The following is a 26,949-nucleotide window of genomic DNA, read 5'->3' as shown; positions in this document are numbered from 1 at the left end:
CCCTGTTTGAGATCTTGACTCAGCCTGACCTGCTACCTGCATGCTGCTTTTGAGTAAGACAGAATTGCTTCCCTGTCAGTAGGAGACATGTTTAGCTTGACATGAGAGGATCCCTGTTGACCAGGACTAGCTTTTCTTGGCCAGCAAACCTAACTCAACTATGGCTCTGAGGCTTATAAGAGCTTATGCCACAAATAAACACTAAAGTTCAAAAGTAAATACAGAAGACATTTTAGCTAATGAAACTGGGCTTAAAACCACTGTCTGCAGGAGTCATTAAATTAGTAGGATTGTCTGAGTCATTTTCATTTGAGCTGAGTAAACTTCCTCCTCCTGACCATTCGTTTTTAGCTTTGGCAAGCTTTTTGAGAGTCTTAGAGACACACACAGTCATCCATTGCTTAATAGATTTTATGGTTAGTATATGCTCCGCCCAGGGAGTGGCACTATTAGAAGGTGAGGCCCTGTTGGAATAGGTGTGGCCTTGTAGGTGTGTGGTAGGTACAGTACAGTAGTAGAGTGGTAGGTGTGGACTTTAAGACCTTCATCCTAGCTGCCTGGAAATGGGTCTTCCACTAGCAGCCTTCAGATGAAGATGTCGAACTCTCTGCTGTGCCTACACCATGCCTGCTTAGATGCTGCCATGCTCCTACATTGATGATAATGGACTGAACCTCTGAACCTGTGAGCTATAAATGTTGTCCTTTATAAGACTTGCCTTGGTCACAGTGTCTGTTCATAGCTGTAAAACCCTAACTAAGACAATAGATCACCATATAACTGCAAAGTTGGTTTGATCAGCAAATAACTGTTTGTAAGGAGCTGGTAAAATGCATGGACAATAGACAGTTGTTCAACCTCTGCAAGAGTTATTACCAAGTAGAGTAGCTTGAAAAAGGAGTCTGGGATACTCAAAGCTCTATTCTCAATTCTTGAGCCTGATGAGAAGTAGATTAACATAAAACTGGAGAGTAAACCTATCTGTCACTAAGAATAAAAAAACTGATCAGTCTAGTCCTTCTGGGAGGTGTTAGGTTTGGTTAGGCAAAGCCAATTCACCTTGTTTTGATTTTTTCTATATACCATTCCAGTTAGGAAAATGAATTAAAAACAAAACAAAACCTTAAATTTGTCAGGCCTAATGATAATAGCAGGTAGCAAATTAGTTTTAAAATGGTATAGTATAGGGCTGGAGAGATGGTTCAACTGTTAAAGGTTAGGCTCACAACCCAAAATAAAAGTTACAGTATAGATTTCATATTTCGTTTGTAGGCAGGTCAAGGGTTGATAGTTAAGAAAGATTTTCTGTAAAGCACTAAGTAATAGCTTGGAGCCATTGAAGCTACAAAGAAAAACTTTCTAAAGGATAGAAAAGGGAAGTCTTGAGGCATTTGCTGGATGGTCCATTCACCTCAAACCAGTTCACTTTCAAAGACAATGGACACCGTCTGTGTGCAGGAACTATAGGAACGAAGTGTCGCGACTTGCTATCCACTGAGAGGGGAGAGCTTTATTTGTAGCTGTGCAGTGCATGGAATTGCCTTATCCTCTTTTTTCTAGAACTTTCCATTTGGTCTGTAATTGGCATATCAGAAAAACATTACTTTGCATCATAATTTGAGTTTCCAAATGCTCTGGTTACCATGGAAAATTCTTCAGTATTAATAAACATCAAATCCCAGGTTAGCTGTATGAGTGTAAAAACTCTACTAAAATATGATGGGAATGTTCCAGATATTAGTCAAAAATGGTAAAGATGAAGCTAATCCAGTTGAAATTTAAATGAAAAGTCAGACCAAATGCTTAGATCATTGTAGAGCAAGAACACTTGAAGTTGGTCTCTTTGAAGGAAGGTTGAAAGAAGGTTGATATGTAGCCACAGCTGGCCTCAAACTCATGATCCTCCAGTCTCAACTATAGAAGTGCTAAAATTGTAGGTGTTTCCACTATAATGTTTAACCATTCTTATACTGTTTGATTTCTTCCCCTTATATCTCCTTATTTTAAATTATTATATATGGCTGATATTCCTTTGGTTTAAAATTAAGGGCCAGGGAGATGGCTGATATAGCCAAGTTCAGTCTTACTGGACACCTGTAATCTCGCCATTGTAATGGAAAATGGGAAGCAAAGGCAAGGCAATGGCCTGGAAGCTCAAGGGCCGACTAACCTGGTACTCACAGCAGCAAAAACAAGGAGGAGAGACAAAGGCTGACTCCCAAAATTTATCTTCTGAACTCTATACTCTTGATGCATGCCCATATTTATACATCATATGCATGCATACACACCATACACACTTATTTATATACATACCAACACCACACACACACACACACACACACACACACACACACACACTGCAGCTAATAGGGCCTTTTAATCTTCAAGCATGTAATCTACATTGAACTATATTCTCTGCCTTTTTAAATGATTTTGTTTTGAGTTGTATCATGCTCTGTTGACTGAGCTAAAATTGAACTCCCATTAGTGTCCATATAGGCTTTGGATTTGGGATTTTCCTGCCTCCATCTCCCAAGAACCTAGGTTTGCAGGCATGTGTCACCAAGTTCAGAAGTGTTTTAACTCTATGTGTGATGAGGAATATTAAGATTATATAGAATTATTAGAGAAAAGGGGTTGTAGTTTGAATGTAAAATGTCTCCCAAAGGTTCGTGTATTTGGACCTTGGCTCTCAATTGGAATGAGCATTGAGGTGGCTCTTTGCTGTAAAAAGCAGCTCGGACTTGGATTTCATAGCCTGTCTCTATTTCCTATTCTTTCTCTGCTTTCTGACTTTGGGTCATGCTTCTTCTGCCCTAATGTGTAGAACTTCAATTGGCATGATGGGGCTGTAGCCCTATAATCGTGATCTAGAACAAACCTTTCTTCCCTTAAGTTGCTTCTTGTTAGGAATTTGGCCAAAGCATTTAGAAAAGTAATTAATTCAGGGAGTCTGATAACAAAGTGGAGGACAACTTAGCAAGGCCAGCTTGCTCAGATTCTTGTCTGTGTCCTGTCTGACATTAGGCTGCTCATTTTCTCTGGGCATCAGGAAGGTACCTCATACTCAAACAGGACATCAGAACAAAAGCAGGACACGACTCCTAGGTTTTCTGACTTGTTTCAACGGGCCATAAAACCACAAAGTAACCTTCTTTCTTCTGCTATTTTCTTAAATACACATGTCATGTCTTAGTCGGTGTTTATTGCTGTGAAGAGACACTATGACCATAGCAACTCTTATAAAGAGAAACATGTATTGTGGCTGGCTTACAGTTTCAGAGGTTTAGTCCATTATTTTCAGGGTGGGAAACATGGAGGAATGCAGATAGACATGGCGCAGGAGGAGGAGTTAAGAGTTCTACTCTGGATCCTCAGGCAGCATGACACACTAACAGACTGAGGCAAACTTCTTCTGACAAGGCCACACCTCTTAATAGTGCCACTCTCTATGGGACTATTGAGGCCATTTTATTCAAACTACCATAAGTCATTTCTGGAGTTGCAATGTCCTGAAGCCCATTATCTTTGTCAACTAATAGGAAAGTGGTTTAATGGAACTAATGTAATGTAAATTAATAAGAGTAAATTACTTAGAGACTAGGGAAGCAATAGTATACTCAACATATTATCTTTTCTGATTAGTCAGTCAACAAATTATAAGAGGGCTAAGGAAGAGGTTGAGCTGTAGTTGGAGGGTGGACATGTCTGTAGGTTTGAAAATAAATTATTCTTATAAATGTAAGCAGTGAATTAATCTGGTAGCTATATTTCTTTACCTTATGTTCATCTCCAATAACTAACTGTACAGAGAAACTAAGATTTATATAAAACCGCACCGTAATAGCTGAATAACTAAATGATGATCTATCTTTACTTTCTATGCTGATCTGGCTACCTCTGAGCCCCATCCCATGATACTTGCATATTATTATTGATCTGGCTGTTTGGACCCTTCTTCGAGGCTCCAATTCCTCTATCCTACTAGCATATCTGACCTTCTGCTGCTTCCTCTTGCTAGCAGATGTCCCACCCTATTCTCTATTCTTCCCAGCCTTTGGGTGTTTAGCATCTATTGACAGAGCAGAGAATAAATGATAAAACTTGTTTATAGAAACTTGAGACAGGAGATTCTTCCTACAAGCATTACAATGAAGTGTCTGGATTGAATCGAGATATGAGGGCAGATAAATTGGTATTTGAATAACCTGAGGGTAAACTTTACACATTGTACAAAATGTTACACCTACATAAGTTAGCCAAGAGACTTCTCATTCTCTTGGCCAAGGCCTAGAGACATGGGGGTAGTACATGGACAGGTAGTATCTGGATTATCCTTTTGATGGTCTTGAGGTGGGCCAGTATAACTGAAAGATGCAAGGCAAATAACTGGAAAAGCCAATTTGTATATTTAACAAGCAGTGAATGTTGATCAGGGGCAAGTTTCCATTAAAGACAAATGTGGGGGTGTTTCAATCTAGCAGTATATAGAACAGTGGAGAACAAGTCTCTGTATGAAGGCTTCCTGGGAAAGAAAAATAAACTTATAAAAAAGGATGTGTGTGTGTGTGTGTGTGTGTGTGTGAAAGTTATATGTAGAAAGAGAAAGGGGCTATCTTGATCCTTGTCCTGAAATGATAATTAAGGCGGAGTGGTAGAATGTAGTATTAGAGACTGGTTCCAGAGAATCAGAGACCAGTCGCTTAGTAGAACAGTGAATTGATAAAACTTTTTCCATCCATTCTATAGATATAGACATGATAGCAAAATATTGCCAATGAGTCCCTGGCAACTAAACACATTTCAAAAACCATGGTCATGTGAGCTGGGGGCCCATGAGTGAACTTTAAGAATACCAATTTTCAGAGAACATCACAGAGGATTTCCACTTATTTTCACTAGGAGAGACTGGGATTTTTTATTCATTTATTTTTATGTGGCTTCAAAACTGAACCCTAAGCTTTGTTTATGCCTGGCAAGTGCTCCACTGCTGAGTTTTATCTGCGTAATCCCTGAGCCTGAGATTTCCTGCTACCCTGCTGAAAGGCTTAATCAAATACACTCTTTAAGGAGACAAAAAATGCTTCCACTTTTCTTTCAGATAGTGGCCATAGAGAGGAGGGAACCAAAGGAGCACAATTGGTGATAAAGTCTTTTGTGTGGTTCAGTCCAGTTTTGAATGGCGGCATGGTAGGGGAGAATAGGCCTGTTACACAGAAAGCAAGTGGGGTCATTGGCGACTGTGAATCAGCTTTCAGCAGAGCCTGGGCAAGTCGTACAGACCATTAGATGAACAAATGACTTACTGTCTTCAAGTATGCTGCAGACAAGACTTTGTTTTGCACATGCATATGCTGTAAATTTGCTTTTGATGGATGCTGCGACCACAAAGAATTTAAAAGTAGGCTACAGCAAATGCAATCTTCATGGGTAGATGTCACGATTAGAAGCCGGAAGTCTAATGGACGTACTTCGGACAGTGTTGCATCTCTACCTGTTATTTCATGCCTCTGGAACAGGAAAAGCATTTTTATTTCAAGATAAACCAGTGTTGGACAGTGGTGTCGTACGCCTTTAATCCCAGCACTTAGGAGACAGAGGCAAGCAGATTTCTGAGTTCAAGGCTAGCCTGGTCTACAGCATGAGCTCCAAGACTTCTAGGGCTATACAGAGAAACCCTGTCTTGAAAATTTAAAAAAAAAAAAAAAGATAAATCAGTGGACTCAGCCTCTGTAGGAAGAAAAAAATGACTATCTGTTTTTTTGTTGTGGGGGCAGGCTAGTTTGAATTATACGTCAGGGGGTATAATTTTGCTTATTGCTGCAATTCAGAACGATTGAATAAATATTTTTATGAAGTTTCACTTTGTTGGCCATTGATTATAAAAGATTAGATGTGGGAATGAAGAGGTGGCTCAGTGGTTAAGAGAGGTTGTTGCTCTTCCAAGAGGACCCAAGTTGGATTCCTAGCACCAACATTATTAGATGGCCCACAACTACCTATAACTTCAGCTCCAGGGAATCTGGTATCCTCTTCTAGACACCTACCCAAATGTGGCACACCCATATAAACACATAAATGTAAGTAAAAATCTTTTTAAAAAATCAGGTGTTTTTTGTCTTAGAGTTTTGGACTCTAATTTTTTGACATATTGTATTGAATAAAGTATTCTAAGCCAGACATGAAAAGTTTTTGTAGCTACTAAAAAAAAAATCACTTAATGTCATTGGTATTTACAGATGATATATTGACTTAGAAAGTCATATGGGGGACGGTAACAATGTTGTGTTAATGACAATGTGTTTTGGTTTGGATTTTGTTGCTGTGAACAGACACCATGACCATTGCCACTCTTATAAAGGAAAGCATTTAAATGGGGCTGGCTTACAGCTCAGAGGTTTAATCCATTATCATCAGGGAAGGAAGCATGACGGCTTGCAGGCAGACATGGTGCTGGAGAAGGAGCTCAGAGTTCTACATTTTGATCCATAGGCAGCAGAAAGAAAACTGGTTTGAGCTTCTGAGACCCCAATGCCCATTTCTAGTGACACGGCTCTTCTAACAAAGCCACATCTACTCCAACAAGGCCACACCTCCTAATAAGACCACTTCCTGTGAGCCTGGGGTTGGGGGCATCTTCTTTTAAACCACCACACAGTGTTTCCTACACAAGCCTGACACTCGAGTCCAAATCCTAAAACTCATTGTAAGGAAAGAACTGACTACGTAAATTTACCTCTCACACGAAAGCCATGGCAGGTACAGACAGGCATATACAAAACCACACATGTACATGCATATATATCCACATACAAATAATAAGAATAAAAATAATTTATAGAGAAAAGTGGTTTGCAAGAGTCATTGGGGAGCTGCGTGTGGTTCCACAGACCCATAATCCCAGGTCCTTGAAGGGTTGAGGAAAGATGGACAGTTCTAGAATTGCCTGGGCTTCCATCTGGAAGTTGCCTGGACCACCGGGTAAGTCAAATTTCCAGTACCCAGCTTGGTGCTTTTCCTTCCTTCTTCTGTAACGATTAAGATGAGAAAATGGCACAGCCGAGTCAAATAGCAGATAAGACAACACTGGTTTTCTTTCCTGAGAGCTGTGTAACCTTTGGGTTGGTTTGGATGCTTAGGGAGTTTTTCATTCTGATATCTGTGAGCATTTTAAAGATAGAGACATAAGAGTTTGTATCAAGCAAATGACCTACTTAGACTAGAAAAGAGAGGAGTCAGTTCTAGTCATCTGAGTCAGCAGCTAAAAACTCTTTTACTGCACTGTTGTCTTAATTTCTTCTGCTCAGCATTGTGGGTAACACCTTTTAGCGAAGAGGGCCAAAAGATATACCAACTGGAACATCCATTCCAATGAACACAGCACTTTTTCTGCAGAGCCCCCTCAAGGCTGTTCACTCCACATCATTATCTGATTTAAAAAAAAAAAGGACTCACAGCTAGAAATCACTGCCACTTAAACACCTTTCCAGGCAGCTGGGAGGATGTCTTCATATCGAAGACTTGCTCTGCTGCCCTACACTCCCTGTCTGAAACAGGCCATGTCTGCTCACCTGATCGACAGAGCCACAGCTAGGCTTTACTCTGCTCTGCAGACTCAATTGCCACTTGGCCTTTTAGCGAAGAGGGCCAAAAGATATACCAACTGGAACATCCATTCCAATGAACACAGCACTTTTTCTGCAGAGCCCCCTCAAGGCTGTTCACTCCACATCATTATCTGATTTAAAAAAAAAAAGGACTCACAGCTAGAAATCACTGCCACTTAAACACCTTTCCAGGCAGCTGGGAGGATGTCTTCATATCGAAGACTTGCTCTGCTGCCCTACACTCCCTGTCTGAAACAGGCCATGTCTGCTCACCTGATCGACAGAGCCACAGCTAGGCTTTACTCTGCTCTGCAGACTCAATTGCCACTTGGCCTCTGCTGCCTCGCAGGCATTAAGAATTCATCCCCTTGCTTAGTCTCAAGCAAGTCGGTTGCTGTGTCCTTCTCTGCTTCACTTTAGCGACTTTTTGTAGAACCCCGAGAGCATTGCAGAAGGCTAAGACTTTGAAAATGCCTTTGCAAGCCTGCATCATCTGACATCTGATGACCTCACTTTTGTACCTTCTTACCTTTTTTTTTCCCCTGAAAACTTTCCTGGTGATTGCTGAGTTCAATGAGTGCTCTCCGCCCATCCCCACTGTTCTCTTGGCATAGCATAGCTATTATGAACTTAATGGAGTAGCAGCGATGACCCTGACAGCATAGAGACTGTTGACTTTCTCTCAGAGGAGGAGAGCTGAGTCTCATTAGACCCTCCCTCCTGTGCTCCTCTCCCACCTGTGCGCAATTTGACCTGTCATCCCAGGAGGTGCCAGCTAGAATGTATAGGCATTGAAGGTCAACTGAAAAGGAACTCTGTCCCAGATTTGGGAGGCCATCCTGTATGCTAGGTTAGGGCATCTCTATGATGAAGCTGTTTGGGAACCATGGGTGTTCCTACCCTGTGTGAAACTTAGTGATTCACCAAAGGATCATATTGCTCCTTTGGTCTGTCTGTGATGTCCCATCTGAAGCAACTAATTTTTGCTTGTGCATTGCCACAGTAAGTTAACACAACTGAACAGGAAACTAGCATTTTACACTATTAAATATTATTGCAGAATTTTACCCTATCAAATATGGTTTCAATCAGCCTTCAAATTTTAGAGCATTGTATTCATAGGAAGTCTATGCCAGTCGACATGTTACTAATTTGATGATCTGGTGTAATTATGATATAAGGTATGAAGAATAGATTTAAGCTGTTTGCTATGCCACAGACTGAATGTTAACATTATTTTTAGGTGATTATATTAGTATATAATATTCTCTGAGAGCTGCTTGCCTTCATTCTGACAAGATGCCTGATACAAACAACTTAAGAGATGAAGAGTGTACTCAATGCACACTTCCAGAGGTTGCCATCCTCACTCAGTATTGGAAGCAGAGATGGTAGCTTGTGATGAGGTCAAACTCTGTGGCCACAAGGACATGTGATAGTTCATTTTCAACAGGAAGCAAAGAGAAGGGACCAGGGATCAAATCTAACCCTCAATAGCGCACTCCTAGAAACCCAGTTCCATAGTTAGGACACACTTCCATAAGTATCCAGACCTTCCCTAATAGCTATGTGCTAGCAGCTGAGGACCAAGCCTTCAACAGAAGAGCCAGGGGGGCACATTTCACATAATACAGCCACCAACAGAAGAGGGAAAGGTAAAGCATAAAACTGTGTTTGTTGACCTGGATCTCTGTGATAATCTGATGACTAGATGAAGAGTAGCACATTTAACAATGAGAATTTCAAGGATGACTCAAAAGTCATTCACCAATACTAAAGCTCTACATAGGACATATACTTAAAGTATCTTGAGATACTGTACTGGATAGAAACCCATCAAATACATTTACCTCAGTTTTATGGTGGGAATGACTTTGTCATAGGGTTTCTACTGATGTGATAAAACACCTCAACCAAGAATAAGTTCAGGAGGAAAGGATGTATTTCAGATTATAGCTCTACATCAAAGCCCATCATCAAAAGAAGTCAGGACACTAAGCTGATGTGGAGGCCATGCAGGAACTCTTCTTACTGGCTTGCCCTTCATGATTTGCTCAGCTTGCCTTCTTAGAGTAACCAGGACCACCAGCCAGGAGGTGGCACTTCCCATAGCCGGTGGGACTCTCCCAGGTTAATCATCAATCACGAACCTTTGCTCCAGGCTTGCTCATAAGCCGGTTTGGTGGGGGCAGTTTTATTCATTGAGTTTCCCTCTTTTAGAAGAACTCTGGTTTGTGTCATGTCAACAGAAAACTCGTAGCAAAACTGTGTTCATATTTGGCAGTTAAGCATTTCCTATCTCTTGTCATTTGTGTTTGAGCTTTGTTTTCTGTCAGAGGCAAAGTTGGCTTGATCTGTGAAGCTTGAAAAATAAAGTAATATCTAAGTGCACTGATCTCTGTGTCTCTCTCTCATTTCTTACCTGGAGTTTGTGTGTATGGGTGAGGTGCATGTGCATGTTTGTGTGTGAATGTGCTCAACTATACCTATGTGGAGGTCAGGGGAGGCCATGGAGTGTTGTCCTCTATTGCTCTCTACGTTATTGCCTTTAGACGGGATCTGTAACTAAACTTGAAACTTCCATGAACTGCCTGTTTTGGTTCCTCAACACTGAAGGTACAATTACAGTTACAGTAACCATGCCTGGCTTTATATAAGCTTTAGGGATTTGAACCCAGATCCTCATGCTTGTATAGCCACTCTCCGTGCCATCTCCCTGGGTTTTTGTTTCTGAACACAGATCCTTACTGTGTGGTCCAGGCTGGCCTGGAAGAACCATGCTTTTTTCCTCAGACTCCATGCTGGGATCACAGACGTGCACTACCATGCTCACCTCTCTAAAATTTTATGAATGATATTCAGAATTGAATCGAAAACATTCTAAAGCAATCTCAAACGTCAGCAGACTGTTGACTTGAACCATTTAGGAAAGCAGATAAGACAGTGGTTGTGTGGACCACCGGACCTCCAGAGAGCTTCTGCAGGATATTATGCACCCTCGAGAACCAGAGTAAAGTAATCAAATTGATAATTATCAATGATTTTAATCTTGAAGAACTTTAAATAGAAAAAGATGACTTGCATCTCAATATTGCTGAGAATTAATGATTATGGGGTGCTTAGTTCTAAATGGGACATCAATATTAACCTCTGCTTCAAGACTTCTGAATACCACAGAAGAAAGTATAAAGGGCTAGAGGATGGAGACAAGTCTATGAAATACTGTTGTTTGGACATGGCATGGCTGTTACCCTCATGAGCGCATAGAAGCTGTGGCTACCTGCACAAGAGCTGCTCAAGATGATGGAGTCATCATGGATGGGGTTGGGGCTCAAGTGGCCTCACCTCCAGCTGAGAAACTATTGGAAGTTGAGGGCTATTGGTTGGAAGACAGTACTTTTTCTTTGGGGGTGTCATTGCTGGTAGGGTGCCAATGTTCTGGTGGAAGGTCCTACATCTGTGTACATGTGGGAAGCATTACATGGATTTAGTGGATAAAAGAAGAGGGGGGAGAAAGAGGCAACAACATGAATTTGGTGGGAGGAGTAGAGGTGGATATAATTAAAGTAATTGTATATAGGCATGAAATTCCCAAGAATAAATGAAAACATTATGAAAAATTAAGTGGATAGTGATGTAGATACTTGATGCTGACCTTCACATATGCAAGCTTATATATAGAGGGCTGGAAGGATGGCTCCATGGTTAAGAACATTGGTTGTTCTTCCATGGGTTCTAAGGCCAATTCCCACACCCACATGGTAGCTCAAAACCATGTGTAATGTGATCTGATGCCCTCTTCTGGAATGAAGATGTACACACAGACAAAATACCCATATATATATATATAATATATAATCAACTGAATTAAAAAAGCAAAACAAAGAAAAAAAGGCATGTAATACATACAAAATAAAATCTAGAAATAAAGCTAGAAACTCAATAATCAGGCAAAACTGATTTATTATTAAACACCCAAGACTTTGTGCTTTATAAACATAGAGGCATGCATAATAAAATTATTTTTAATCATAAAACAGATACCCTTTCAACTAGAAAATTAGTGTCACTTATTATTATTATTATTATAAGAAATTACATTCTACTTTTTCTGCAAATCCCAGAAGGAAACTAATCAAAGAAAAGGATACTCTCTTGTAAAATGACCTATTTTATGTCTGATATGGAAGAAGCTATGCTGTAAGCAGTGGTGAAAATGAATGCTTTTGTCTTTGACACAATTGCAGAAATGATTCCCTTATCCTTGAAAGATAACAGCTCTTTATCAGAGAACATCTCTCCCTGGGGCCATTTTCCCCTTTCCTAGACTCAGGGGATTTTAATGGAGATGAAATATAAAATTGTAAATCTGCTTATTCACAGATCCTTTCAAAAAATTTTTACTGCATACTTACTTTATGAATGCTTCGACATAGATCATCTCATCTGTAAAATAAATTGCAAAGCATTTACATAACAATGTGCTGTAACTATTGTCTCCTACCAAGCCTGTTGAAGGTAGCATACAATCACAGGAATAAAGAGCTGAAGGCTCCTATCATTTGTTGACTTATTAGGTTGGATCTTAATTTCTTACCCATCCCCATCATTTCTCCTCAATGAAGTACGGAATGACTTGAGATCACAAATTATTCTTCAATAGTAGGTGAATAACTTCAATGTGTGAGTGTTCTTTGCAATATGGTTCTAAAATATTATGGAAATCCTTGATATGTATTGGTGTTTAAAATGAGTTGAGGGTTAGAGTGATGTCTCCGCAGTTAATATAGCTCTCGAAGAAGACCTGGGTTCAATTCTCAGCTCCTGCATGGCAGCTTACAACTACTGTCCTAGATAACAGGTCTAGGGTATCCAATGACTTTTTCTGGCCTTCATGGTCACTGTACCTATAGTACACAAAAGCTAGCAAAATATGCTTACAGTAAAGAATTATAAACAAATGAGTTGACATTTTGCTCTTTCCTTTATTTTATGTATGTAGACTTTGCTTGGAAAAGTTGATGCATTGTTCCAAGCTGAAAATATCTATTAATTCATATAGCTAGATAGAGCACCTGACCAGGATCCAAGCAAGCTGCTCTACCCAAGCATGTTGAGAGCATCTTCTTGATACAGCTCTACTGGGGCTTAGCTCTTTCTGGGTAAAGCTTTAAGGCAAAGAAAGTGTGGTCTCCTGAATAGTTTTGGTGGTGACAGTGGTGATCAGTGTTTAAGGTACCGTTAGTATCATGGGCATTTAACAATGGTCACACATTCAAGGTGCCATGAGTCCTTTCAGATCCAAGCTTTCAAGCTTCTGCAATGGGTTAATCTGCTCTGGCTGACATGGCAGATAACCACATACAGGTGCCTCAAAGAACCTATTTTCTAATGTTTCTGGGGCTTAAAGATCTGAGAGCAGGATGTTCTTAGGTTGGTTTCTCTGAAGACCTTATTCCATGGCTGACATGGTCATCACCTGGTGCCTGCATCTTCATATTGTCTTCCCCAGGTCCTGTGTGCCCCTGTACTTCTTGTAAGAACAGGTCAGATGGAATTAAGACTCACTCTAAGGACCATACTTTAAATTGATTGTTTCATTAGTGTCTCTAGATCCTATGTGATAAACAAATTTTTACAATTTTGACTTTCCTTAGAGATTCATAAATGGCTCAGCCACTCACATAAAGATTTAGTAAAGGTTCTTACATCCACATAAAATACCCATACATGTAAATATAGTAAAATGATGGAGAAATGAGCTGTATGGTCATAAGAACTACTCTGGGAAGGAGACTGGTAAGAGCAGTTTAGAGAAGAGACTTTACTATCAGTGCATGGGAGGTGACTTTTCTTTGAAGTGATCAAACCAGAGATGCCTGGTTAGTTTGACTAAGCCTATTCACCTATTCAGATTAATTGCTCTCTCTCTCTCTCCATCTCCCTCCCCCCTCTCTCAATTTAAAGATTTATATATTTATATGCCTCCAGGGATGTGAGCATACTGTGTGTGTGATTGATGCCTGAAGGGACCAGAAGAGGATGGTGGATTCTCTGGACCTGGAGCTAATGGATGATTGTAAGCCACAATGGAGTTGCTGGGTGGGAGTTGAACCCAGGTCTTCTAGAAGAGCAGTGACTGCTATTAAGTACTGAATCATTTCCTCACCTGTTTTTTTTTGTTATTGTTTTTTTAAGATTTATTATATGTAAGTACACTGTAGCTGTCTTCAGACACACCAGAAGACGAGGATGTCAGATCTCATTACAGATGGTTGTGAGCCACCATGTGGTTGCTGGGATTTTCACTCAGGACCTCCAGAGCGGTCAATGCTCTTAACCACTGAGTCATCTCTCCAGCCCGCTTGTTTGGTTTTTAAAACTGATTTAATTGGGGAGCTTTTCTCAGTTTTAACTTGATGGAATGGACCATAGCATGAGTGACTCCGTTTTGGTTTGGTGTGTTATAGGCCAAGAGCTAAGTCCAATATGATGGTTGCTTATACCTTTAATATTCCAAATGAGTCACAGTTTGAGGCTGCTTTAAGACATCAGTATGTGAACTAGGAAAGGGGACAAGGATCATCCTGTAACCAGAGCAGTAATTACTTTCCTTGTTACTTTGACAAACCATATCACATAAATGACTTAGGAGAAGACTTATTCTGGCTCAGTTTTGGGGAGTTTCAGTCCATTACGTGGGGGAATGCATTACAAAATTAATGATGGCTGGAGTTTGTGGCCAAGATTCCTCACAGCCCTGTAGAAAGGAAGCAGAATACTCAAGTGGGAACCAGAAACAAGGATAGCCTTCATGACATCTTTGTGACCCATCTGTGCCAGCTAGACCTTGTGCCCCAACATTTCTACAACCTCACAAGACAGCACTGCCAGCTAAGAATTGCCTGTAGGAATGTATCACATTCAAAGCACAACTACTCATATCTTTACAAAGCTTTGTGCAGAGGGAGGTCAGTCTAGGGCATGGCATTCTCTCCTGTTAGTCAGGTCGGGAACGTTTAATCATTAATGTAGCTTTGTTAATGTCAACATTTTGCTCATATCCAGATAAACATGTGATCTTCTTTTTATATCAAGATATCCCAGCTACACAATGTACTAACCTAATACTGATGTCCTGAACAACTGTTTATGTCTGGCAAAAGAACATTAAGTCCTACCAGCAAGTTTTAGCCAAGACCTCACCTAGACAGCAAGGGCCTGCTTTACTCTTTCTTACAGAATCATTAAAAAGTGTGTGTGTGTGTGTGTGTGTGTCTTGAAATTCAACATTGTTTCTATCTTATTATAGTGAAACAATGCACTTTTTGTGAATCAAATGTGGAAAGTTTCTCTAAATAAGCTGCCGTGTAATAATGATAAATAAATGTATTACTTCTCAAGGATGCTTTATTGATAAACTAAAAAGTGAAACAGAAATTGCATTGCTAAACTGCACCATAAGATTCTTGCGTTGACTCATTATTAAATCTCTATAACCCATGGTTACTCAACATCATGGAGATGTTGGAACATGTGTCACTCAAGTGAAGCACAGACACATGATTCTACAGGAGAGGTAATGGGGGTGGGTGCCAAGGGCATAGTGGGAAACTTGGCCTTTTATGGCAGACCTGAGTCTGAGCTTCAATCTTTTTACAACAGTAGGGAGACTTAGCTTTTCTGAGTGTATGTCTCTTTGTGAAGTCACAAAGTTACTAATCATGGGGGTGGGAACTAAAAAAATATAATTTGATTTAGGAGCTGGACATGGTGGTCAAGGCCTATAATGTCAGCACTTGTTGGGTGGAAGCAGGCAGATTGCTTTGAGTTTGGTGCCAGCCTGATCTCCATAGTGATTTCTATGCCAGCCAAGGCTATATAATGATACTGTGTCTCAAAAAGCATTGGGTTTAGGCTTTTTATATGGCAATTAGTTGAAAGTGATCTCAGTCAGAGGAAGAAGAGAAAAAGAAGGAGGAAGACGAGGAGGAAGAGAAAGAAGAAGAGGGGGCTTGGAAGAAGGAGGAGTTCCCCTGATGTCTTTCTTTTCCTGTCTATAGTAAATCTACAATACTTCAGCACATCTTTAGACTCTACTGAATCAGGCTCCTTCACCACTCCTGCTTCCACTCTGATGTAGTTCACCATGTTCTCTTAGTGGAAACATCTGCAAATTCCTTCTTGCAGAAATTGACTCATTGTTTGTGAGTCCATTAAATCAAATAGAAGATGAAAAATTGACAGTTACCAGCCTTTCCCCTCTGCTCCCACACAGCAGTTTGTTTTCTAGTCACAGAGTGTAGGGGTGATTATGATGTTAAGGTCCTGTTCCCCAATTGGTTCTTGATCTATTTGTAACGATGTTATGGGCCATCTTTGTCCCCAGTCGGACGAGACAGGCCACCCCAGGTTTATCCCAAGTGTAAGACCTTGGGGGAGGCAGACAACTGAGCTGTGGGCTGCTGCCTGCACCTAGGAACTGGGAGAGCAGCAGTACCTCCGTGGGCCTCCAGATGCGGCTACTCTGCCCTGCAGAGAAGGTGGAGTCACCATCTTTGTCCCCAGTAGGACCAGTCAGGCCACCCCAGGTACTGAGCTATCCCGAGTGTAAGACCTCGGGGGGACGCAGACAACCGAGCTGCGGGCTGCCGTTTGTGCCTAGGAACTGGGAGAGCAGCAGTTCCTCTGAGGGCCAGTCTGACACGGGTACTCTGCCCTGTGGAGAAGGCGGAGTCGCCATCTTTGTCCCCAGACAGACGAGACAGGCCACCCCAGGCACTGAGCTATCCTGAGACTAGGACCTCTGGGGAAGCAGGCAACTGAGCTGCTGGCTGCTGCCTGTGCCCAGGAACTGGGAGAGCAGTGGTTCCTCTGTGTGCCAGCCAGGCATGGGGCCGGTGCCCTGAGGGATCCCCGCTGCCATCCTCGCTCTCTGACAGAGCAGACAGGCAGTACCAGGTTCAGTCCACAGAGACAACCCAAGCATAACATTGCTTGGGGCAGGACACACCAGGGCTCCAACAGCACCCAAGAGGAGGTCAGCACATCAGCAATCTGTAACAGGGGAAACCCAGCCATCCAGTGTTGCAGAAATAGCCCTACAGCTTCACAGGAGGCTCAAACATCAGCCAGAGACGAGACCAACTAACAAGATGGCAAAAGGCAAACACAGGAACACTACTAACAGAAATCTAGGCAATATGGCAGTGTCTGAACCAAACTCTCCAACATCAGCAAGTCCTGGTTATGCCAACGCACCAGAAAAACAAGATTTGGATTTAAAATCTCTGGTCATGATGCTGCTAGAAGAACACAAAAAGGACATAAATGAATCTCTTAGAGAAATACAGGGGAACATGAATAAGCTAGAAATCCGTATAATGGAAACACAAAAATCACTTAAAGAAATTCAGGAGAATAAGGCTCAAGAGATAGAAGCCAATAAAGAAGAAACGCAAAGAAAAAAAAAAAAACTTAAAGAAATGCAAGAGAAAGTGAGTCAAATGGCAGAAGTCATGAAAGAGGAAACACAAAAATCTCTTAAAGAAGTAAAGGAAAACACAAACAAATGAAGGAACTGAGCAAAACCATCCTGGATCTAAAAACAGAAGTAGAAACAACTAAGAAATCACAAAGAGAGACAACTTTGGAGATAGAAAACCTTGAGAAGAAATCAGGGGCCATAGATGCAAATATCAACAACAGAATACAAGAGATGGAAGAAAGAATCTCAGATGACGGTGTCATGGGTCAATTGCTGGGTGGAATAGACAGGACTTTTGAGTCCCTACAGGCAAAGTAGCAAGGAGAGTAGAGGGGAAATTGATCATGCTTCATAGGGAAAAAACAAATCAGCCATGCGAGATTTTCGGCTGAGTGGCCACAGGCTGCTCCTACAGGTGGGAGATTAGGGTGTTGTTCTGGGACTGAAGGTGGCTAACCCTAACCCAAACCCTAACCCTAACCCTAACCCTAATTCTAAATTGAGTACAGATTTAAGGTGCTGAGCTGGGAGTTTCTAGGAAGGGTAGCTAAGGTAGTTGAAGGTCAGACCCAGGTGGGGGGTTCCTTGTTAGACATACTGTTTCTTCTGAGATGAAACCAGATGTCCTCTTGTTTCACTTTATAGATGTCTGATTAGGTATCAGTAGCTTTGAATGACCCAGACAGGCACAGACCTGGAAGCTGAGTCAATAAGTCAAGTTGAAATTGAGCAACTGTGTATGTCTGTGTTTTTCATCTGCAAATCCAATATTCTCTGGGTGGGGACTGGTAGTGTGGCCCACTCCAAGAGCTTAGGTGGGGTAGCAAAAGCTACCTGCTACAACAGAGGTACTAGAATTAAAGCACACATCTATGTGTTCCCACCAAGAGAGCAAAAACTTAAACTCTTTGTCATGGCTTTCTCCTCTGGCTTCCCTTGACATTTTCTTCTGCTAGTCCATGCTAGTTTCCAGGTCCTCCCCCTGTTCTCACATTCACTGAGCTCATTCACCCCAGGTCAGGGGTTCATTGCTGGACATACTGTTTCTTCTGAGATGAAACCAGATGTCCTCTTATTTCACTTTATAGATGTCTGATTAGGTATCAGTAACTTTGAATGACCCAGACAGGCACCTTATCTAATGTACTGTTGTTCCCTTCCAACTTCTCTTAGTTCCTTTAGTCTGCTGGAACCTTTTATGGAGCCTATGTCACAGGTTACGGTTATCCTATTACACTTTATACTTTTTTTTTGTTGTTGTTGTTCATCTAGGTTACAAGAATATAGTTCAGAAAATCAGATGAATAAATCACCATTGTGTCACTACCAGAAGTCATCTGATGTTAGTTTTCTGGGTTCTAGGTTGTCTTTTTCATTTGGCCTAATCATGACCTCTTATTTCCTGTAACCTGAAGATATCTGTTGTAGCATGACTATAAAATATTGCTGGTAGCTCACACTGTGAAGGCTTGGTTCCTAGCTTGAGAGATGCTGAGCAATGATTGGACCATGATAGTGTTCATGCACTGATGAGCTCATAGTGAGTGGGCTGTTAGAAGCGGGGTCGGGGGTTGGGGGTGGGTCTACATGGAGAAAAGAGGTCATGAGAGGCTGAATCTTTGATGGTGTGCCTTGTCCTGGACCTTTCCTTTCTTGGTCTTTTTGCACCCTCCCTCCCTTCCCCTCCCTCCCCCCCATAGTGTCTGTTTTATTATCTACTAAAAACAAAGCTACATACCCATTCACTAAAACCTCCAACACCATCAGCAAAATTAGAATTTTCTCCTATTCAATTTGTTTTTCTCAGGTAGAAAGCTGATCAACAGAGCATAGATTTGCCAGCAGACATGGTTCATCCTAATTTGAACACTAGGATATCCTGAGAATATATGCATGAAAATTTAGAATGTATGAGGTGTTAAGTTCTGTGGAGTAGTATAATACCAGGGAAGTGTAGTGATCCCCCAAAACCAGACAGGAGCCAATGCAATGCAACTCACAGCAGGGTCTTTATTCTATTTGAGCTAGCCTGGACCCCTCAGCTCACCACTGACATGCAGGACTATTTTTGGTGGAGAGAAGAGCCTAGAGTGTCTATTGGAGCAAGGCTTTATAGTAAGCAGCAAGTAGGTATGTGTGTGTGTGTGTGGGGGGGGTGTGAGCGTGCAAGCACATAATTGGAAAGTTACTATGACCTTGAACATAATTGGCTGGTGCTTGGAGTCATATTGTAAAATTAATTTCTGCTTTCCTCTGCATCGGTGGTCATCAGGCAGGGCATGGGCTTATAGCCTGTGGGTGCAGGTGTTTTTCGGGAATAACCTGGAGATGTTGGTCTTGTTTGTGGTGCTTTAGTCAGGGTTTATATTCCTGCACAAACATCATGACCACGATGCAAGTTGGGGAGGAAAGGGTTTATTGAGCTTACACTTCCATGCTCCTGTTCACCACTAAAGGAAGTCAGGACTGGAACTCAAGCAGGTCAGGAAGAAGGAACTGATGCAGAGGTCATGGAGGGATGTTTCTTACTGGCTTGCTTCCCCTGGCTTGCTCAACCTGCTCTCTTATAGAACCCAAGAATACCAGCCCAGAGATGGTACCACCCACAAGTGGCTTTTCCCACTTGATCACTAACTGAGAAAATGCCCCACAGTTGGATCTCATGGAGGCACTTCCCAAACTGAAACTCCTTTCTCTGTGATAACTCCAGCCTGTGTCAAGTTGACACACAAAAACCATCCAGTACAGGGGGTTAGCCTAAAGACTGGAGCTATGTTCAAGTTTTGTTGGGGGGTAACTTGGAAACTAGTGCTAAATACTGGCATGTTAGTTTACCTGAATTCAAACTTAGGTCAGGTTCTCTAAAATGGAGTCTGAATTTAAAAGATTTGGCCTCTCAGTAGAAAGCCAAAACATTCAATGGAATACAGGACAGTTGATCAAAAGTAAATATTCACTTAATTATTAATACATGAGGAAACTCTTAAATTGTGTATAGAAAGAACATTTGCTGCTCTTGCAGAGCTGACCTGAGTTCAATGCCAAGCATCCACACAGCAGCTTACAACACTCCAGTTCCAGGGGATCTGATGCCCTCTACTGGCCTTTATGGGCACTAGACGTGTAAGTGATGCACATACTTGCACACCGGCAAAACACCCATATACATAAATTAAAATTCAATTTAAAAAATAAAAGTAAAATATTTAAATTAATAAGGGGTAGAGAAAAGGCAAAACAGAAGAGCGACCAAATAGTGCCAGTACCTACATAACTATCTAAGTAATAAAAATACTGCCAAATGGATACTTTTATTCCTTCTCAAGTAGGTTGATATATGGGAAACATAAAGAACCATCATTTAAACAAAATTAAAAGTTTACTGTATCAAAGAGTAAAATTAATTTGAGTAAAATCTGCTGAGTCCAGAAAGGTCGAGTAAGGGAAGGCATAGCAGGGTTCCCGCTCCTGGAGCAGAGCTGACAGGACATGGGTCTCCTCAATGGTTGCTATAGGTGTAAAGCTTGCTTGCATAGTAATGTACATATGCTACATTATATTCCTCTTTTGGGGAATGTTCTCTCTGCCAAGGTCTAGCCTTAGCCTGAAAGAGGGTCCTGAGGAAAGGTGAATGGGAGCTTGGAAAGAGTAATTTAGTCAGCGATGGAAGCAAGCTGACAGTTCTGTATTCCGCTAGCTCCCTTTTACAGACCAAAGCCCAGTCTTTTATTTACTACAATTGCATAAGCTACTTCCTTAGAAATTTCATATCAGTTTAATCATTTACCCGGTTCCCTATTGATCTTTCCACAAGTCAGCATTTTATGAACTTAGCCCTTTGACTCTTAGAAATAGAAACTGAAATACAGAGCAGTAGAAGAGAGATTTTCTTTAAGTTTTTTTCCCAATTAAATTTTAAAATGATGATTATTCTATGGTACTGACCCAGAGGATTTCCCAGTCAGGAATCATTGAAATCTCTTCCTCCTAAGTTGTTATATTTTATCAAACTGGGGTAAACAGAAGGGCAGGCTTAGGGATCCATCCCTTCGTGTTGGGTGACCTGTAGTTAGTTCCTTTGGTTCACTCAAGTTTTGGTAGTGAAGTATCACAACTTTTATATAAACTTGTGAATGTTCATTTCATTTAAACAAGTCCTCCATTCCTCCCCCCCATTTTTATAGTTAGGAAGAATTTAATAATTCCTCTTTACTAAAATTTCCTAATTTCTAAAGGCATAGATTCCATCACCAGCCAGACAGGAAACCATGGCAGACAGTAGACAGTGGCTTCAACAGCAAGCTGAGACAGCATTTTGTTTTTGAGATTTATTCATTTTATTTTATATGTATATGTGTTTTGCTTGCATGTATGTCTGTATACCATGTTTGTACAGTATCTATGGAGGTCAGAAGAGGGCTTCAGATCACATCAGAACCAGAGTTACAAATAGTGATCACCATGTAGGTATTGAGGGAAGAGTCTGGGTCCTCTGGAAGAGCAGTTAGTATTCTTCAGCTTTTGTTGGCCTCTTATGCAAAGAATTGAAATGCACACACACACACAGGCATGCAAAGTATCTCCAGCCCAAGAAAGCTCACGTCTTAGAACACAAGCAGGAAGTAGGAAATGAACTGGTAATGGCATGTGGCTTTTGAAACTTTAAACCCAGTGACTTACTGAAGAAAGTAGACCTCACCTTTGTTAACTTACCCAGACAGCACCACCATCCAGGAACGATGTATCCAAAGATCTGAGCTTATGTGGGGCATTCTCATTTAAACTACCGATGACAACTCAGGTAATGATTGCTATTACTAACCTGTAGGGTGAGGTTCTTTTCTCCTAGTTGAGTCAGAAAAGCGTAGGGAATAGTTAAGCAACCAGGGACTCTACTTGGTCTGGGCTATGCACACACTGCTATTCTAAATATTTGGAAGCCTGAAAACCTTACCTGCACATATGCTTCCTTCTCCATACATTCTATCTCGCAACCTGATTCCTAGCAATTCCTAGATTCCTAGCAATCTAGGAATTCCATGTATATCAGGCTGCAAGGATATCTACTTTATTTTTTTATTCCATATATTTTTATTTGCATTTCAAATGATCCCCTTTCCTGGCTCCCCACTCCCCGAAAGCCCCATAAGCCCTCTTACCTTCCCCTGTTCCCCCAACCACCCCTTCCCTCTTCCCTGTGTTGGTTTTGCCCTATACTGCTGCACTGAGCCTTTTCAGAACCAGGGGCCACTTCTCCGTTCTTCTTGGACATTATTTGATATGTGGATTATGACTTGGGTAATCCAAGTTTCTAGGCTAATATCCGCTTATCAGTGAGTGCATACCATGATTGATCTTTTGAGACTGGGTTACCTCACTTAGTATGATGTTCTCCAGCTCCATCCATTTGTCTAAGAATTTCATGAATTCATTGTTTCTAATGGCTGAATAGTACTCCATTGTGTATATATACCACATTTTTTGTATTCATTCCTCCATTGAGGGACACCTGGGTTCTTTCCAGCTTCTGGCTATTATAAATAGGGCTGCTATGAACATAGTGGAGCATGTATCCTTATTACATGCTGGAGAATCCTCTGGGTTTATGCCCATGAGTGGTATAGCAGGGTACTCCGGAAGTGACGTGCCCAGTTTTCTGAGGAAACTCCAAACTGATTTCCAGAGTGGTTGTAAAAATTTGCAACCCCACCAGCAGTGGAGGAGTGTTCCTCTTTCTCCACACTCTCACCAGCACCTGGTTTTTCCTGAGTTTTTGATCTTGGCCATTCTGGCTGGTGTGAGGTGAAATCTCAGGGCTGCTTTGATTTGTAATGACTAATGATGTTGAACATTTTTAAAGATGCTTCACAGCCATCCGAAGTACTTCAGGTGAAAATTCTTTGTTTAGATCTGCACCCCATTTTTAATAGGGTTATTTGGTTTTCTGGGGTCTAACTTCTTGACTTCTTTGTATATATTAGATATTAGCCCTCTGTCAGATGTAGGATTGGTGAAGATCTTTTCCCAATTTGTTGGTTGCCGATTTGTCCTTTTGACAGTGTCCTTTGCCTTACAGAAACTTTGTAATTTTATGAGGTCCCATTTGTCAATTCTTGATCTTAGAGCATAAACTATTGGTGTTCTGTTCAGGGGAACTTTTCCCCTGTGCCCATATCCTCAAGGGTCTTTCCCAGTTTCTTTTCTATTAGTTTCAGAGTGTCTGGTTTTATGTGGGGGTCCTTGATCCACTTGGAGTTGAGCTTAGTACAAGGAAATAAAGATGGATCAATTCACATTTTTCTGCATGCTGACCTCCAGTTGACCATCACCATTTGTTGAAAAGGCTATCTTTTTTCCACTGGATGTTTTCAGCTGCTAAGTGGCCATAGGTGTGTGGGTTCATTTCTGGATCTTCAGTCCTATTCCACTGACCCGTTTGCCTGTCACTGTACCAATACCATGCAGTTTTTAACACTATTGCTCTGTAGTACTGCTTGAGGTCCAGGATACAGATTCCCCCAGAATTTCTTTTGTTGTTGAGAATAGTTTTAGCTATCCTGGGTTTTTTGTTATTCCAGATGAGTTTGAGAATTGCTCTTTCTAACTCTATGAAGAACTGAGTTGGGATTTTGATAGGTATTGCATTGAATCTGTATATTGCTTTTGGCAAGATGGCCATCTTTACTATATGAATCCTGCCAATCCATGGTTCTGAGGTCTTCTTCTATTTCCTTTTTCAGAGACTTGAAGTTCTTGTCATACAGATCTTTCACTTGTTTGGTCATAGTCACACCAAGGTACTTTATGATGTTTGTGGCTATTGTGAAGGGTGTCATTTCCCTAATTACTTTCTCAGCCTGCTTATCCTTTGTGTATAGGAAGGCTACTGATTTGCTTGAGTTGATTTTATAACCTGTCACTTTGCTGAAGTTGTTTATCAGCTGTAGGAGTTCTCTGGTGGAGTTTTTGGGTCACTTAAATGTACTATCATATCATCTGCAAATAGTGATAATTTGACTTCTTCCTTTCCAATTTATATCCCTTTGACCTCCTTATGTTGTCTAATTGCCCTAGCTAGTACCTCAAGTACTATATTGAAAAGATATGGAGAGAGGGGGTGGGCAGCCTTGTCTAGTCCATGATTTTAGTGGGATTGCTTCAAGTTTCTCTCCATTTAGACTGATGTTGGCTACCAGCTTGCTGTATATTGCTTTTACTATGTTTAGGTATGGGCCTTGAATTCCTGTTCATTCCAAGACTTTAAGCATGAAAGGACGTTGAATTTTGTTAAATACCTTTTCAGCATCCAATGAAATGGCCATGTGGTTTTTTCTTTGAGTTTGTTTCTGTAGTGGATTGCATTGATGGATTTCCGTATATTGAACCATCCCAGCATTCTTGGGATGAAGCCGACTTGATCATGGTGAATGATAGTTTTGATGTGTTCTTGGATTTAGTTGGCAAGAATTTTATTGAGAATTTTTGCATCGATGTTCATAAGGGAAATTGGCCTGAAGTTCTCTTTTTTTGTTGGATCTTTGTGTGGTTTTGGCATCAGCATAATTGTGGCTTTGTAGGAGTTGGGTAGTGTTCCTTCTGTTTCCATTTTGTGGAATAGTTTGAAGAGTATTAGTATTAAGTCCTCTTTGAAGGTCTGATAGAATTCTGAACTGAAACCATCTGGTCCTGTGCTTTTTTTGGTTGGAAGACTTTCTATGACCACTTCTATTTCTTTACGGGTTATGGGACTGTTTAGATGATCTGTTTGATCCTGATCTAATTTTGGTATCTGTCTAGGAAATTGTCCATTTCCTCCAGATTCTCCAGTTGTGTTGAGTATAGGCTTTTGCAGTAGGATCTGATGATTTTTTGAATTTCTTCAGATTCTGTTGTTATATCCCCCTTTTCATTTCTAATTTTGTTAATTTGGATACTGTCTCTGTGCCCTTTGGTTAGTCTGGCTAAGGGTTTATCTATCTTGTTGATTTTCTCAAAGAATCAGCTCCTGGTTTTGTTGATTCTTTGTATGATTCTCTTTGTTTCCACTTGATTGATTTCAGCCCTGAGTTTGCTGATTTCCTGTCTTCTACTTCTACTGTGTGAATTAGCTTCTTTTTGTTCCAGAGCTTTTACAGGTGCCATTAAGCTACTAGTGTATGCTCTCTCCTGTTTCTTTTTGAAGGCACTCAGGGCTATGAGTTTTCCTCTTAGCACTGCTTTCATTGTGTCCCATAGATGTGGGTATGTTGTGCCTTGATTTTCATTAAATTCTAAAAAGTCTTTGATTTCTTTATTTCTTCTTTGGCCAAGGTATCATTGAGTAGAGTATTGTTCAGCCTCTATATGTATGTGGGCTTTCTGTTGTTTTTGTTGCTATTGAAGACCACTCTTACTCCATAGTGATCTGATAGGAGGCATGGGACAAGTTCAGTCTTCTTATATTTGTTGAGGTCTGTCTTGTGACCAATTATATGGTCGATTTTGGAGAAAGTACCATGAGGTGCTGAGAAAAAGGTATATTCTTTTGCTTTAGGGTGAAATGCTCTATAAATATCTGTTAAATCCATTTAGGCCCTTTCAGGGAGCGGCGGTGGCAGCAGCAGCAGCAGCAGCAGAGGCTGGTCCAGAGGAAGGGCCATCAGCAGTAGAACCAAGCTGACAGGGTCCAGGCAGACCCTGCGCCCACGGCCACTGGCCATCACTGGCCAGCCGGGCTGCAAGCAGCGAAGGATTTACAGTGCCTTTCACCACACAGAAGCCACATCAGAACTCTGCCTCCCACCAGTCAGTTACGAGGCCTCCATATTGGTTCTCGGACGCCAGAGAAATCAGACAGACTGAGGTACGCAAATACAACCCGAGACCAACATCGCGGGGGTCTAAGCCTGACGGGCGTTGGCCTGTACCCAGGCACTGAGCTGGTCAGGGGGCCACCGGTGTGCAAACCCGGCCAGGAGGTTGTTTACCCGGGCCGGTGCATGCGCCCCCGTATTTTGCCTACAAGAAGCCAGAGAGTCCTAGCAGGCAAAACCAAACCGGCTAACAGGCATAGCCCGAGGCGGACATAGCAGGGGTCTCAGACCTCCACATAAAGCCAGACACTCTGAAGCTAATAGAAAAGAAACTGGGGAAGACCCTTGAGGACATCGGTACAGGGAGAAAGTTTCTGAACAGAACACCAATAGCACATGCTCTAAGATCAAAAATTGACAAATGGGACCTCATAAAATTACAAAGTTTCTGTACGGCAAAGGACACCATCAAAAGGACAAATCGGCAACCAACAAATTGGGAAAAGATCTTCACCAATCCTACATCAGATAGAGGGCTAATATCCAATATATATAAAGAACTCAAGAAGTTAGACTCCAGAAAACCAAACAACCCTATTAAAAATGGGGTACAGAGTTAAACAAAGAATTCTCACCTGAAGAACTTCCGGATGGTGGAGAAGCATCTTAAAAAATGCTCAACTTCATTAGTCATTAGGGAAATGCAAATCAAAACAACCCTGAGATTTCACCTTACACCAGTCAGAATGGCTAAGATTAAAAATTCAGGAGACAGCAGGTGTTGGAGAGGGTGTGGAGAAAGAGGAACACTCCTCCACTGCTGGTGGGGTTGCAAATTGGTACAACCACTCTGGAAATCAGTCTGGCGGTTCCTCCGAAAACTGGGCACCTCACTTCCAGAAGATCCTGCTATACCACTCCTGGGCATATACCCAGAGGATTCCCCACCATGTAATAAGGATACATGCTCTACTATGTTCATAGCAGCCCTATTTATAATCGCCAGATGCTGGAAAGAACCCAGGTATCCCTCAACAGAAGAGTGGATGTAAAAAATGTG

This window comes from Apodemus sylvaticus, chromosome 14 (assembly GCF_947179515.1).
Source record: "Apodemus sylvaticus chromosome 14, mApoSyl1.1, whole genome shotgun sequence".
Lineage (NCBI taxonomy): Eukaryota > Metazoa > Chordata > Mammalia > Rodentia > Muridae > Apodemus > Apodemus sylvaticus.
The sequence above is the reverse complement of the archived record's forward strand: the minus strand, read 5'-3'. Positions refer to the sequence as shown.